This window comes from Pristiophorus japonicus, chromosome 17, assembly GCF_044704955.1.
Source record: "Pristiophorus japonicus isolate sPriJap1 chromosome 17, sPriJap1.hap1, whole genome shotgun sequence".
Classification (NCBI taxonomy): domain Eukaryota; kingdom Metazoa; phylum Chordata; class Chondrichthyes; family Pristiophoridae; genus Pristiophorus; species Pristiophorus japonicus.
Window position 1 is genome coordinate 56,333,662 of NC_091993.1, and position 14,672 is coordinate 56,348,333.

Genomic DNA, 14,672 nt, shown 5'->3' on the forward strand with positions numbered 1-14,672 from the left:
TTGCGAGGCTTCCTGTGGGTATGTCTTCTGCTTTTACCGAATAAAGCTCCTTGTTTTCGAGGCTTCCTGTGTTTGAGTCCAGTGATGGGTTTTCGCTTCCAGGCGGTCTGGGCTTAATGGCACTCTATTGTTCTGGTAACTCATCCAGTTATCACTGATTGACCAGGTCACCTTGCCTAACAATGGACTCCATTAGCTCACCTCCTGCCTTATGTTGGCCATTCTCATTCCAGACTCCCTGCCCATCATTCTAAGTCCAACATGGAGCCGCACCTGGGCCCCTCCCACAAACAGCGTCCAGCTTTCTTTCTGCGGTGAGAAAAATATTAAACACAATGTCCAGACAATGTCCAATAAATCCTTAGGGGCTCGATGCTTTCAGTCCTTATAGTCCCTGTTAGCGTTAGTGTTTTCTTAGAAGAATCACTCAACACTCAGGGTCGGTTCCAATGCTGAAGCAGCTTTTATTACGCTCAGCGGGAAGGAAAAACTCAGGACCGTATCCAGGTTTCTCTTCACAGAACAAAGAGTTACATGTACCTTTATATGTTTCACAACAGTTACAAAACAGTTTACTGCAGCTACACAGCCCATCACGGCTGGACACAAGCCAATCACAATGATTATAGATTACATATAGGTTATTTTAACCCAATAGAATTCCCCTTATGTCTCAGGAACCATGTGTTCGTCTTTTGTCAGCTTGGGCTGATTGATATAGGTTCTCTCACTAGTTCTTTCTTCTTGGAGAAATAATTGGTATATAGCCTTGTTTACAGCAAATGGTTTCCCTCTTATCTTTCTTCCTGAAATAATTGGTTTCATGGCCTTGTTCACAGGAGATGGTTTCCTTCTTATCTCTGTCTTCCCAGGCATTCCTACAGTGGGCCTCACAGGGTTATTGCTCGGTCAGTGAACGTTCAACAGTTCACAGCTTGACTACCTGGTTTCCCATCATGCCTGGGCAGCCATTTTATGTGTGTGTCCATTTAAGCTTATGTGAGTTTTAAATATCCAGCAGGTGCCTAATGCCTAAGTCTATATATATTTCTACTCTCTACAACAATTCCCCCCTTTCGGTAAAGGGACTAGTCCTAGTCCCCTTTTAACCGACCGTACTGCCTTTATCTGATATTTGTGCACTGCCCGGTACTCCTTGCCTCAACGTGCTGGCCAGTCACGCGGTTTCAGGAGTCCCGGTTGCTTAGATCAAATTAACAAAGGCTAGCTCCTCCCGTCCCCTTATCAAACAGGCTTGTTTAATATCCAGGGAACGGTGATTGGTCCGTTTCCGCCGTTTGTGGCGCCTGCATACCTGGCAGGCCATCACGCCCCATGTTATTGAATTCGAATCCATGGGTGGATGTTCACATTTATTCCCCAGTCCCAGACCTTTCTCCACCAACTCTGACTTTGTAAGTCTACCTCGGTATCTTCTTTGATTTTAGTTTGTAGCTGGTGATAGAGTTTTACAGATTGACCCACTCTGAGCCTCAACTCCCGTAATACTTCGGTTAGATGTGGGATAGGGACCTGCTCTGGCTCGTCATAATCCTGCAAATGATCATGGAGCTGATCAGTTACTTCAATAACTTTGGACTTCCGGCGCCTAACCTGGGTGATATGCGATTGCCCGATCGCGACAGGTCGTAGTGGTGTAAAGCAAAAGTTTGGCTGCGGTATAGGGCACTGCAGGTCATTATACTGGTATGAACGCTCAGTAGTAGAGACGCAGTATCTTCCCCTCCCTCCGTAGCCTGCCCTCGCGAAGTGCATGTGTGCGGGCACTATTTCTAGTACACACCCGTTGGTTCGGTTAAACCCGCACTCGTCTAGTTCCCCTCGGCCCACCGGGTGAGGGCATACTGTGATTTCCCCCCTTTGCTTGCAATCTGCTAGGGAAATCCCAGTAAGTATGTTGTTTCGACGAACGGCAGAGGTGGTGGTTAGGTAGTAGCGTATGGAGACATTTTCCCGTATTACTCCGATATTCTCTAGTTGGTATAAGGGGAACGGCCCTGAGTCCGGCGTTGCTATGGGGATCAACAGGACTATCCCTATCCCGGTAGTCCTACCCATCTGGCAATCTGGAATTGCGGGGTATACTCGGGTCAGTCCCTTCAGAGTACAATTATCCAGTGTCCCCCTTTGGTTCGCCAACTGAGCCAAATGTGAACTGTCTATCCAATCGGGTACTTCCCCGCGTTGGATCTGGTCGAGGTTGTGGCGGATCTGTCCCACCATCCACAGACCATAAGCATGACAGAGTTGCCCCTGTCTTTGCTTTATTGTATCTTCTTGTTCTCTATCAATGAGGTGATTGATGGTTTTAGCGTGAGCTTCCAGGACTGAGATGCCATCCAACTGGATTTCGGCACCCTCCTTTCCTAGGTTGGCCTGGTCTTCCTGGTTTTGCTCCACCCTCTCCAATAACCCCTTCATCACCCCTTTTAAGCTGTTCTACCCTCTCATTTAGCCCTTGTATGTCTATCGAGTTCACTACGGAGGTTCCTGTATTGAAAACGGTAGCAACATCATTAACTATTTCCCTCTTCACCCTGGGTGCTAACCCCTGTCCCCGGAACTTACTGGCACCCATGGCATCGGCAGCCTGCTGCATTACGACTTTACTTAATACATTGTACATCTTCCTTGACTGTTCGGTACAATATTCCGGCATCTGGATGCCTGAAATATTGATCAGAACAGGCACAATTTCATGTTTAACATTATCATACAATAATTCCCCTTCGTTGTACATTGCAATCCCATTTTCTGGTCCCTTAGTAGTTATGGGACAAGGCAGTTCTTCGGGCAATGTAGTGATTCTTATGGGGCGCGGTGTCGGAGGGGGTGAGAAACATACATACAATTATATTGCAGCCGCCCCCGCCTCCTCGTAATACCCACACAGCCCCATTCCCTTCTTGCGGATGACTGATTGCTGGGATTGTCCCGGAGGCGCGCAAATTATGCCGAAAGTACATTCATCAGGCCCTTTGACATCCCTCCGTTTAATGCATCTGCTCCTTATACCCGTGGAGCACTGTACACATACTCTTATTCTTATTAGGATTCTTATTAAAATAAGTCCTGTCCTTGCTCCAGTCCTTGGCTGCTGGGATGCACATTCCGTCCGTTAAATTAAACAAGACTCCATAGTTCATATAGTTGTTTATTTCCAGCGTGCTCTGCTGTCCGTCGGTGTTGCCCAGGGTACGTGCCTGTCGCAGGGCTATCCATATTACGAGTAGCGCCGTTCGTATTCCCATTCCGGTAAGTATTATCTGTAATTTTAAACAGACGGCCTGGTCGTCACCAGGGGTTAAGTTTTTTTGCTCTACGAGTGTCCCTGTCACCCTGCAAAATCAGAAGCACAAGGTTATAATCGAACCATTTCGAGCTGAATCTGTAGGGCGTGCGCCTGTGTCTTTACCCACTTAAATATTACCCAAACTCCTATTATGACCAAGGCCAAAGCTATTCCTCCAAACATCGCTGTCTGCTTTACCGTTAGGTTGGATTTGTGGACTACACCTACCCACCGTGGGGTACATTGGCTCTATTGCCAGAGGTGATGGTGCTATGGCTGCGCACTGCACTATCCGTCTAGTCCCGTTATCTCTTCCAGCCTGTTTATCTTAGCTTTTAACTCTTCAATTTGTTTTATTGAATATCTATTTCTTTATTGTATCAGGCAAGTATTATTACATAAGCTAGTTCTGTTTTTATTTTTGTTTCCTCTGTTAGGTGAGTCTTTTTTTTTCCCTATTAAGAAATCCAAATTAATAATGTTCAGTATAAAACGGCTGTCAATGGAAAGGGTTAACTCCTTTCCAGGTTTGTAAGAAGACCTGATGTCATTACGTGACTTCACGTAATCATCTGAAAAAAAAAGTCTTTGTGCCTTCAAAACTGGCTTCGAAATTAGGAATCCGTTAAACAGCATAAATCATTAGAGTAAACTCCAATGTTTTCTTAACTTCTAATTCAAGTACTTGCCAAAGAATTTTTTTTTTTTAATTGTTTTAAAACAAGACCACACATACAATAGCAATTTTGTTTACTGAAATTCAATTCTGTTTTTTTTTTATTTCTCTCTTTCTCCTCGTTATCTTCAAAACCCTCCTGCTTGTTTAGACTGTTCGGGACATTTTTGATAAACACTGTCCATTTTGGAAATCTTTTCAAACTGCATTGAATTTAAAATTCGAATCCATGTAGAGTGTTTTTTTACTTATTCCAATTTTTTTTTTCTTCTAATTAAACCAATATCTTTTTCACAGCAAACATCAACTAGTATTTAGTAAGTTATGTCTTTTTCCATTTAGTCCGTTACATCTTTTTTTTTCCTTTCTTCAAATTAGGTTTTGTATTTTACATGGAGGGTTCGTAACTCCATAAAGTTGTTAATTTAAAATAATTTGTTTACTTTCAAAGTGGCGTCTTTATCTTTTTCTTTTTCTCCATAACTGGAATGAAGTCCATCTTTGAGAGTTTGAGTGCTTTTTCGTTATCTCAAAATGCTCCAGTTTCAAAGTCGTTACTAAAGCTTGCTGTTTTTTTTTAACATTTTCCGAAAGTTCCTTTTACACCTTCGCAGATAGCTCGCCACTTGCCCAGGAGTTTGACCTGATCAGATTTAATTTAATCTTTCTCTTTTTTTTTTTAAATCCACCTCAGTATTTCCTGTGCCTTCTCTGAATATCTCAAAATCCCAATTCAAACGTTGTAATTTCAATCTTTATTTAAAACTTTTTTTTTAGAAGCTCTTTTTTTTAAAGCATTCTTTATCTCATTCCGAGACTAAATTTATGTCTTTCAACCCAATCAATCATTGCATGTTTTCTTTCGGCAAGTAAGTGAGCATGTCAAATAACTATTTTGCTCAACAAACCTATTCTTTATTTGTTTATTTTCCTAGCTCCGTAACTTATCATCCGAATAAATCCACACCTGCGTTTCTAACTTAAATGTCTTAAAACTTCCCACATACAGGACAACATTACAAAGGGTTTAAAAAAAGACTTTCACTCTGTTTCTAAAATAAACAGACACTTGCATTCCTCTTCCAACCAGGCTTTCGGAACATGAAAACATAAAAAATTCATTCTGCAGTCAAAAATCACACACACACTTCTCACTCAACGATCAGACATTTACAACAGTCTCTCTTCTTGTTTTGGCCGGCTCTATTTTTGGATCCATGACCTTTCAGGGAATTCGTAGTTTTATCTAAATAATTCCTCACATAACTAATTCCTGAGGATTCCACCCTGCTTTAATCATTTTTTCAATTAGCTTCTTTTGTTTTTCCGCCAGGTGGCGGGTAAGCGACCCTTCTGGTCCCCACTCGAGTTTACTTGTTTTCTGGGTAGGACTACTACCGTTAGGAATCTACTCTCAGAGGTCCGCTTTCTTTCTAGCGCGACTTGTAGTAAACTGTCTCTTGGCTACTGTCAGGTCACAAGTTCTGCTGTTACACAAACTTATACAATTCTTAAAAACGCGTTTAAGCAATTCCCGCAGTGCTCTACGTATCCTTAACGACTACCTACCACCGCTCAGCCTGTTGGTCCGACCCTGTTCACAGGTTTGGATTCCGTTAGCCGCTGTACACCGCTTGGTTCTATCCCGGGGTATTTCAAATTACACTACTGAGTCCGGAAGATGTCTCTCGGTATCATGATCCCACGGTCTAAGTGTGTTCCCTACGCCTACTTGGTTCCTGGCCGTCACGTGGGACAAAAGTCCTCTTAATTCAGGCTCAGGCTAGGCGTTTGAGATATTAGACCGTCTCCTCATGTCGATCAACCAGCTTCCACCTTCCGCACCCTTTATACTTAAAAATTGTTTTTTATACTCACCCGGGTTTTTTTTTTCCAAGGGCGTCCAGCGACTCCGGGAAATCCCGTCGACTACGCCATTGTTAGCGTTCGTGTTTTCTTAGAAGAATCACTCAACACTCAGGGTCGGTTCCAATGCTGAAGCAGCTTTTATTACGCTCAGCGGGAAGGAAAAACTCAGGACCGTATCCAGGTTTCTCTTCACAGAACAAAGAGTTACATGTACCTTTATATGTTTCACAACAGTTACAAAACAGTTTACTGCAGCTACACAGCCCATCACGGCTGGACACAAGCCAATCACAATGATTATAGATTACATATAGGTTATTTTAACCCAATAGAATTCCCCTTATGTCTCAGGAACCATGTGTTCGTCTTTTGTCAGCTTGGGCTGATTGATATAGGTTCTCTCACTAGTTCTTTCTTCTTGGAGACATAATTGGTATATAGCCTTGTTTACAGCAAATGGTTTCCCTCTTATCTTTCTTCCTGAAATAATTGGTTTCATGGCCTTGTTCACAGGAGATGGTTTCCTTCTTATCTCTGTCTTCCCAGGCATTCCTACAGTGGGCCTCACAGGGTTATTGCTCGGTCAGTGAACGTTCAACAGTTCACAGCTTGACTACCTGGTTTCCCATCATGCCTGGGCAGCCATTTTATGTGTGTGTCCATTTAAGCTTATGTGAGTTTTAAATATCCAGCAGGTGCCTAATGCCTAAGTCTATATATATTTCTACTCTCTACAACAGTCCCCACTATGATATTTCAAGAGTCTTCTAGAACATATCAACGTCCGCTGGTGAGCAAGCCTCGTGGTTCCCAAACAATCCTATCCCATTTTACTTTTAAAACACCCTGAATAGACATCCCCGAAATACAACCGTGCATCGCACTGTTACCATATAGATACAGAAAGTTACATTCAAGGTTCGTTAACTACGGCCTCCCATCGCCTCCGGAGCACCGGACTTCTTTTTTACAAGAAGTACACAACAGGTATATCACAATCAAAAGCTGTACAATGATGAGAGCACATGATCATATCCGGATCCACGGAGGAACCTCCTCAATTATACCAAGGTCCACCAAGGCGGTGAATTTTATCCCTTTAATTCTTTCCCCTGTGTCCCAGTTCATCTGTTCCAGTGTGAAGTAATATTTTTGGGATAGCTCGACGGCCTTTAATAATGTTGTTAGGTGTTCTGGCAGAAAAGGAATCTGATACCCAAACTGGGTAGTGTACCGTTTCAGGTTCGGGATCGTGTCATTGACCGGAATGTGTACCGTGGATGGTTCTGGGATCGGAATAATACTTTCCTGTGCCACTTGAACTTCGGTGTGGGGTTTGAAGCAGAAAGTGCTGTCAGTGAACAGACACCAAGTGTCCCGGTGCACACAATACCGGTCCACACTCGTGGTTACGCAGTATGTCCCGTCGCCTGTATATGCTACCTGAGGTGGGCCCTCACCTCCATGGTGCAATTGATGGGCTCTCGACTCTCGGATTCAAACACGCACTCTGGCCGATCGAACGCGTTCAAATGCTGGGGACACAATATGACGTGTGCACCCCTGCTCTGGCACCTCTTGAGGTCAGTGCTGGTCATGGCGTGCTCCCACTTTATAACAAATGGTGGGACTGCGTGATATTACACGTGCACCCCTTCCCGTATGACCCCAATGTTCTCCACCCTGTATACAGCCGCTGGTTGTGATGTCCCACCCATTACTGGCATACTCAACACTATCCCCATGATTGTGTGGTTGGACCGACCGCAATCCCCTGGGACTGGGTAGGCTTCAGAGGCTAGACACAGCTGACACTGGCTCATCGACTTATTGTACGGGCTGAGCGCTGCGAGGTGCTGGTTGCTGATCCATGACGGAACGCGACCTTGCTGGAGGTCCTCTAAATTATTGCACCCCTCGCTCAGCAACCAGGCACGGTACAAATGCACACTTGTTTCGTGCTGCCTGCGCCGAGGCATTCCTGTCCTCCCGTATCAATGCATTTACAGTCTTTGCGTGTATCTCCAGCTCTGCAATAACCTCCTTTAAATGGACAGTCATTGCCTGGTCCTCCTCTAACTCCGACCCTACCACCGCGTTCCCTTCCCCCAGGATTTCCTGCAGCTTGTCCTTTAAACCATTGATCTACATCTGCAGCTGCACATCGTCCTTACTATTGACGAGAGATGTATTCGCGCTAAACGCCGTAGCGACATCATTGAGCACTCCTCACCTCTGCCTTCCCGGACCAACTTTATTGTACACTCCCATATTGTCCGATCTTTCCCGACTCACATCCCCATAACTGAGTTCAAAGAACTGGCGGAACATTTCTTTAATGAGCACCTCATACAACTGCTCAGTTTCTTTTGGACAACACTCAGGCAGATGTACCCCAGTTAGGGTTAAAATGACTGACTCGACCGCGTAATGCACCCCCTGGAATAAATCCTTTCCAGTCGTGACTAAAACTAAACCATTCCCTAGGCCTGGTGTGGTGGTGGAACACCTAACTTCTATTGCCTGTACCGGTGGGGCTGTGGGCAGGGGCTTCCTCTTGTGTGCTACAAGTTCAGTGGCATTTATTGTGTTGGAAGGGTCTGGGATCACGCAGGAGTCCATATTCCGATCCCATCTGATCCCAGCCCCGGAATCCTGCCATTGCCTCGAAAAGGCAATCAACACACCCGCTGGGAAGATCCTTTCCGACCCCCACATATCCACATAAATTCCCTGTTCCCCTTTCACCACTTGTCCCAGCACACTTTCACTCCCCCCTGTGTCCCCGTGATCTGTCGGTATGTATCGTTCCCCAGTCATTCCCAGTCCGCTGTCTGGTTCCCCGTGTCCTGACTCAATTTCCTGAGCCACCACCACCGTCCCAGGGGAATGTGTCCCTTGCACTTCAAGCATACGCACTTGCCCTCGGTCACCCCGACCCGTGTGGCTGTGACCTTCATTCTGGGACATGGTATGAAAGCCTCGCTGTATGTGAACCCAGCGTGGCTGGAGTATTTTGTCGAATTTGACCCCAGCCGCCCTGGCCACCCTCTCTCGTGGAAGTAGGTTGCCATCCCGTCCGTGTCCTCAGTGTCACAGTGGGTCTGTTCCCCCCCAGTACATCCGTAGAGGATGGACAACTCGGCGACCCCCCTCCTGCTGTAGCCTGTTCCAGCCAAGCTCCAAAGAACGATTACCAGGGTCATCTCCATCTCTCTCGCAGCTCCCTGTGAAGATACAAAGAAACAACACCCTTTCTGAGAGAGGGTATACCTCCACAGGTCTGGCTTCATCAAAAACACACTCTGTAAAACACAAAACTGAGAAGGAAACTATATACACTGCCACCCGTCTCTGGGTGGCCCCGCTAGGTCTCTATGACCCTGGGCTTTTTATGGCTCCTCGGAGGTGTGTAAGGAGGCGACCTTCTTGGGATCCTGCTACTCCTCCTAAGCACCAACACCACGGGCTCCTCACTGTCCCAAACTATGGGAGGAAAACCCGCGTCCACCATGCTGTTTATAGCGCCTTGGTGCTTCTTTCTGTTTCTCACTCTTTCCCCCGGGTTAAACAACTTGCACTAGTTCACATGGAACCACTTCGTGCGCTTCGGAAGCTTAACCGCGTACACTATGGGACTGGCCTTATCTACGATGCTGTAGGGTCCCATGTACAAAGGCTCAAACGTGCCGACCCGAGCGTAATTGCAGACCCTGACCTGATCCCCTACCTTCCACTTGTGGGTTCTCCGGGGCTCGAGCAGCAACCGATTGCCCCGGTGCTGCTTCCCCATGTTGTTAGCAGCTTGCCAATGACTCTGTTTCAAGTGCTCGAACAGATTCTTGACAAACTTGTCCCAGTTTACCTCTCTCTCCTGCCCCACTGTGAGAACCGGCAGCAGAACATGGGTGGGTGTGCACATGACCCTACCAACCATGAGCTCATGCGGGGAATACCCTGTGCTTCTGGAAAGGCTGGCTCGGACCCCCATTAGGGCAAACGGCAGGACCTCAAACCACTTTTTCGGGGACTGTCCTGTTTCCTTCCGCAGCCTTTCTTTGATGGTCCGATTAAGTCGCTCCACAACCCCCGATGACTGTGGGTTGTGAGCCACATGACATTTCCCTTCTACCCCTAGCACTTTCAAGGTAGCCTGCATGACCCGCCCTGTGACGTGGCTCTGCTGGTTGGACTCCACAATCTGTGGCCATACCGACCTGGAGAATAATTCCCTCACCAAGTTCCTTGCCGTCGCCAACATTGTGGCTGATCGGCAAGGGAAGGCTTCCATCCACTTGGAGAACACATCCACTCGGACCAAGCAGTACATGTAACCCCCCATTTGCGATGGGCAGTGGCCCGATGTAATCGACCTATACCGATTGCCATGGTCCTTCTACCCCTCTCGTGTGTCCCATGGGAACCTTGCTTTTCTGGGGATCGGGGTTGTTCGCTGCGCAAACCAGACAGTCTACGCAAAAATCGCGGACATCCTCCCTCAGTTGCGGCCACCACCTTGCCTGTTCTACCCTTTGCCAGGTAGTCTCCGGCCCTGGGTGTCCCGCACCTGGGCCCCCGTGGGCTGTCTGCAGGAATTCCCTCTGGTGCTGTTCTGGGACTACCCACTGATCTCCCCTGAAAAGCATTCCCTCCTTTAAAATAATGCCCACTACCCCGAACGGGTCTTCTACCTTTTCTCCCCTAGCCAGCTGCTCCAGGACGACCTTGAGGACAGGATCCTGTGCCTGGACTTTCCTCAAGCCCGGGGCCAATGCTACCCCTACACTCCTTTGTGTTCCCCCTTTGTCCCGGATCGCTGCTACTGGGCTGGACCCGTATGGATCCCAAAACTCTCCTGTTTTGCCTCCCTCCTTGGCTAACTCATCAGCCTTTTGGTTGCCTTCCCCTCTGGGCTTTGTCTAGGAATGGACTTTTAATTTATGAATGTAATGGCTTCCCTGGGTTCCTGTGGCCGCTAACATAGAAACATAGAAACATAGAAAATAGGTTCAGGAGTAGGCCATTCAGCCCTTCGGCCTGTACCACCATTCAATAAGATCATGGCTGATCATTCCCTCAGTACCCCTTTCCTGCTTTCTCTCCATACCCCTTGATCCCCTTAGCCGCAAGGGCCATATCTAACTCCCTCTTGAATATATCCAATGAACTGGCATCAACAACTCTCTGCGACAGGGAATTCCACAGGTTAACAACTCTCTGAGTGAAGAAGTTTCTCCTCATTTCAGTCCTAAATGGCCTACCCCTTATCCTAAGACTGTCCCCTGGTTCTGGACTTCCCCAACATCGGGAACAATCTACCCGCATCTAACCTGTCCAGTCCCGTCAGAATCTTATATGTTTCTATGAAATCCCCTCTCATCCTTCTAAACTCCAATGTATAAAGGCCCAGTTGATCCAGTCTCTCCTCATATGTCTGTCCAGCCATCCTGGGAATCAGTCTGGTGAACCTTCGCTGCACTCCCTCAATAGCAAGAATGGCCTTCCTCAGATTAGGAGACCAAAACTGAACACAATATTCCAGGTGAGGCCTCACCAAGGCCCTGTACAACTGCAGTAAGACTTCCCTGCTCCAATACTCAAATCCCCTAGCTATGAAGGTCAACATGCCATTTGCCTTCTTCACCGCTTGCTGTACCTGCATGTCAACTTTCAATGACTGATGAACCGTGGCACCTCCCCTTTTCCTAATCTGCCGCCATTCAGATAATATTCTGTCTTCGCGTTTTTGCCCACAAAGTGGATAACCTCACATTTATCCATATTATATTGCATCTGCCATGCATTTGCCCACTCACCTAACCTGTCCAAGTCACCCTGCAGCCTCTTAGCATCCCCCTCACAGCTCACACCGCCACCCAGTTTAGTGTCATCTGCAAACTTGGAGATATTACACTCAATTCCTTCATCTAAATCATTGATGTATGTTATAAAGAGCTGGGATCCCAGCACTGAGCCCTGCGGCACTCCACTAGTCACTGCCTGCCACTCTGAAAAGGATCCGTTTATCCCAACTCTCTGCTTCCTGTCTGCCAACCAGTTCTCTATCCACGTCAGAATATTACCCCCAATACCATGTGCTTTGATTTTGCACACCAATCTCTTGTGTGGGACCTTGTCAAAAGCCTTTTGAAAGTCCAAATACACCACATCCACTGGTTCTCCCTTGTCCACTCTACCAGTTACACCCTCAAAAAATTCCAGAAGATTTGTCAAGCATGATTTCCCCTTCATAAATCCAAGCTGACTTGGACTGATCCTGTCACTGCTTTCCAAATGTGCTGCTATTTCATCCTTAATAATTGATTCCAACATTTTCCCCACTACTGATGTCAGGCTAACGAGTCTATAATTACCTGCTTTCTCTCTCCCTCCCTTTTTAAAAAGTGGTGTTACATTAGCTACCCTCCAGTCCATAGGAACTGATCCAGAGTCGATAGAATGTTGGAAAATGATCACCAATGCATCCACTATTTCTAGGGCCACTTCCTTAAGTACTCTGGGATGCAGACTATTAGGCCCCAGGGATTTATCGGCCTTTAATCCAATCAATTTCCCTAACACAATTTCCCGCCTAATAAGGATATCCTTCAGTTCCTCCTTCTCACTAGACCCTCGGTCCCCTAGTACTTCCGAAAGGTTATTTGTGTCTTCCTTCGTGAAGACAGAACCAAAATATTTGTTCAATTGGTCTGCCATTTCTTTGTTCCCCATTATAAATTCACCTGAATCCGACTGCAAGGGACCTACTTTTGTCTTCACTAATCTTTTTCCCTTCACATTTCTATAGAAGCTTTTGCAGTTAGTTTTTATGTTCCCGGCAAGCTTCTTCTCGTACTCTATTTTCCCCCTCTTAGTTAAACCCTTTGTCCTCCTCTGCTGAATTCTAAATTTCTCCCAGTCCTCAGGTTTGCTGCTTTTTCTGGCCAATTTATATGCCTCTTCCTTGGATTTAACACTGTCCTTATTTTCCCTTGTTAGCCACGGTTGAGCCACCTTCCCTGTTTTATTTTTACTCCAGACAGGGATGTACAATTGCTGAAGTTCATCCATGTGATCTTTAAATCCACCGTCAACCCTTTAAGTATCATTTGCCAGTCTATTCTAGCCAATTCACGCCTCAAAACTGTCGAAGTTACCTTTCCTTAAGTTCAGGACCCTAGTCTCTGAATTAACTGTGTCACTCTCCATCTTAATAAAGAATTCTACCATGTTATGGTCACTCTTCCCCAAGGGGCCTCGCACAACAAAATTGCTAATTAGTCCCATCTCATTACATATCACCCAGTCTAGGATGGCCAGCTCCCTAGTTGGTTCCTTGACATATTGGTCAAGAAAACCATCCCTAATACACTCCAGAAAATCCTCCTCCACCGCATTGCTACCAGTTTGGTTAGCCCAGTCAATATGTAGATTAAAGTCACCCATGATAATTGCTGTATCTTTATTGCATGCATTCCTAATTTCTTGTTTGATGCTGTCCCCAACCTTACTACTACTGTTTGGTGGTCTGTACACAACTCCCACTAGCGTTTTCTGCCCTTTGGTATTCCGTAGCTCCACCCATACTGATTCCACATCATCCAAGCTAATGTTCTTTCTTACTGTTGGCACCCTAGGGCAACGACACCTGTAGTATAAGTTTAGAACTATATGTAACTTGAATCATAAAATGGCTACCAGTGAAGCCTCAAGGGATTTCTGTTAGCTGAATTAGACCGCATTCCTGGAAACTGATAATTGTTGTTTCCCACACACAGGACTAACAAGCTAATCAGCCAAGCCTCAGGACTAAATGTTCTAGTAACAATACGACTCTGTGGCAGGATGGAGATAAGGAGGCTACCCAAAGACAGCATTCAAGGACAGTAAGATAAGGGAGGCCCAGGCCATGTTACAAGACACATGAGTCATTCCTAGCAACACACCCCTTAGCAACACATCTCTTAGCAACACATCTCTTGGCAACACATGAGCCACTTTACGTTTAGAGACTAACTCTATCTATTGGTCTAATGTAACTGTAGTAAACTGTTGTATGTAACTGTAGTAAACTGTTGTAAAACATACAAAGATCCATAAAACCCTTTGTTCTGCGGAGTGAAGTGCCTGGATTCAGTCCTGAGGCTTCCTCCCCGCTGGCGTTAATAAAGGCCGCATTGGCGTTGGAACCGACTCTGAGTGTTGAGTGATTCTTGTGATAAAACACTAACACTAACACTTACTATTGCATTAATTTCCTCTTTAACCAGCAATGCCACCCTGCTTCCTTTTCCTTTCTGTCTATCCTTCCTAAATGTTGAATACCCCTGGATGTTGAGTTCTCAGCCTTGGTCACCCTGGAGCCATGTCTCCGTGATGCCAATTACATCATACCCGTTAACTGCTATCTGCGCAGTTAATCCGTCCACCTTATTCCGAATACTCCTTGCATTGAGGCACAGAGCCTTCAGGCTTGTCTTTCTAAAACACTTTGCCCCTTTAAAATTTTGCTGTATTGTGGCCCTTTTTGCTTTTTGCCTTAGGTTTCTCTGCCCTCCACTTTTACTATTCTTCTTTCTGTCTTTTGCTTCTGCCCCCATGCTACTTCCCTCTGTCTCCCCCACCAAGATTCTTTGCAACAGTGGTTTGGTTGCTAAGGGCTTCCCGTCTGTGGATGTGAAACCGCGACAAGACCAGATGGCCAACTATTCAGTGCACGAATTGCATATAAACATGGAATCCGAGCAGATGGTGTATGGCGTCTGGAACTCGTCAGCATGGGTAACGATGTACACCACCACCGACAGTTCAGCG